Here is a 2322-nt window from a genome sequence, read left to right as displayed (position 1 = left end):
TTTAAGGGTGCAAAAAGAAGGGTTGATCCCTTTGATGTCGGAAATCTTCCAGGCTATGGCTCTTTTATGCTCCTTCAATACTTGAAGTAACTCATCTTTCTCGTTTGGCTATAAATTTGACACAATAATCACTGGAAATGTAGAATTATTTCCAAGAAATGTATACTCTAAGTGACTAGGCAATTGCTTCAGTTCTAATTTAGGAGGTTCTTCAATAGAGGGTTTTAATTTTAATTTATCATTTACCTCAATGCCCTTATAATTCTTCTATCTCGGTAAAGACTCGTTAGAATTTAACTCTACTATTGTCTTACCTATTACAGCATTATCATCATCTACATCCTCTCTTTGAATGAGACATAGTTCCAACATGTCTTTATGAACAATTTCCTATAAAGAATCTTGAATAACATGGTCAATCGAATCAATAAAATAACATGAATCATCTTGTTCTCTAGAGAGTCTCATGGCATCATAGATTTTAAAAATAATTTCTACATCACTTACCCTAAGCACAAGTTTATCGTCACCCATATCAATAACAGCTCTAGCAGTGGCTAAAAATGGGCAACCTAAAATTAAAGGTACTTCAACATCCTCATCCATGTCAAGCACAACAAAATCAATAGGGAATATGAATTTATCTACTTTAACTAGCACATCTTCAATAATACCCCTAGGATATTTAACAAATCTATCGGCTAATTGAATACTCATCCTAGTAGGTTTTGGTTCCCCAAGACCAAGCTACTTGAACATTTTATAAGGCATCAAATTAATGCTAGCACCTAAATCAGCTAATGCCTTTTCAATATTTAAACTACAAATTAAACAGGGAATAGTAAAACTTCCTGGATCTTTCAGTTTGGTTGGCAGTTTATTTTGAAGGATAGTTGAACATTCCTCGTTAAGTTTCAATGTAGACAACTCTTCAAACTTCCTTTTATTTTTTAAAAGCTCCTTCAAAAATTTTGCATATGTAGGCATCTGCGAAATTTTTTCAGCAAAAGGTAATTTAATATGCAACTGTTTAAAAATTTCAAGAAATTTATTGAATTGTGCATCCATGTGGTCTTTCTTCAACTTTGTCGGATATGGGATGGGTGGTTTATATTCTTTGAGTATCGGTGTTACACTCACTTTGGATATGGGATGGGTGTTACACTCACTCCTTGACCTCCCTATGAGAAATTTGGGTGGTTCCTCTAACCTGTATTGTAAGTGTTAATGTAAGGATTATTTTGAGGTCTAGGATTATTACCCATATAATTCATTTGCTCATTTTCCATTGCAGGATCGTAGGGTAAATGCTCTGAATTACTCATTCCACCTCCATTCGTGTCACGCTGCATCACCGGATGTACCTACGTAGAACCACATAAACCATTAATCTTTCTATTTAAAAGTTCCACTTGATTTGACAACATGGTAACCGCATCAATGTTAAAAACACTGGCTGCTTTTGTCGGCTTTGTCCTCATGAGTTGCCACTGATAATTATTCAATGACATCTCCTCTATGAACTCATAAGCCTCCTTAGGTGTTTTATTATTTATAGTACCACCGGCAGCTGCATCGATCATTTGCCTAGTTGAGGGGTTCAAACCATTGTGGAAAGTCTGAACCTGTAGCCATAAGGGTAACCCATGGTGAGGGCACCTCTCAATAAATCATTATACCTCTCCTATGCATCATATAAAGTTTCTAAATCCATTTGCACAAAGGAAGAGATATCATTCCTTAATTTACTGTCTTAGCCGGTGGAATGTACAGCAAAAAATTTTCTGTCATTTGGTCCCAAGTAGTGATAAAACCTCGTGAAAAAGAGTTCAACTACTGTTTAGCCTTATTCCTCAATGAAAAGGGAAACAACCAAAAGTAAATGGTGTCTTCAGAAACGCCATTTATTTTGAAAGTATCATAACATTCTAAAAAATTCGCCAAATAAGTATTTGGATATTCATCCTGCAAACCATCAAACTGAACAAACTGTTGAATCATTTGAATAGTATTAAGTTTCAGTTCAAATTTATTTGCAGCAATAGCAGGTCTAACAATACTCGATTCAGACCTAGTGTGAGTGGGCTTAGCATAATCATACATAGTATGAGGAGCAGGATTCAGATTTACAGGATTTACAGCAACTATAAGAGGTAGCTGATTATTATGATTTTCTGCCATATCCTCTTGCTTGTCTATTGTGCTTTGTCGACTTTGCCTCACTTCTCCACGGTTTCTGCGAGCTGTACTTTTGATCTCACTGTCAAGAATATCTTGTATTGCGGAATGACCAGATTAGGCAAAGACCTCAAATGAATTTTG

At 35.5% G+C, this 2322-nt stretch overlaps 1 non-coding gene across 1 annotated transcript; it reads left to right on the top strand.

Moving 5' to 3' along the window:
• Window positions 1-1641: 1641 nt before the first annotated feature.
• On the top strand, window positions 1642-1747 carry LOC121217123 (small nucleolar RNA R71). The gene has a single exon (XR_005913318.1). It is a non-coding gene; the product is annotated as a small nucleolar RNA R71 (small nucleolar RNA).
• Window positions 1748-2322: the final 575 nt, after the last annotated feature.

The sequence above is a fragment of the Gossypium hirsutum genome, chromosome A02, assembly GCF_007990345.1.
Source record: "Gossypium hirsutum isolate 1008001.06 chromosome A02, Gossypium_hirsutum_v2.1, whole genome shotgun sequence".
NCBI lineage: Eukaryota > Viridiplantae > Streptophyta > Magnoliopsida > Malvales > Malvaceae > Gossypium > Gossypium hirsutum.
The sequence above is the reverse complement of the archived record's forward strand: the minus strand, read 5'-3'. Positions and strand labels throughout refer to the sequence as shown.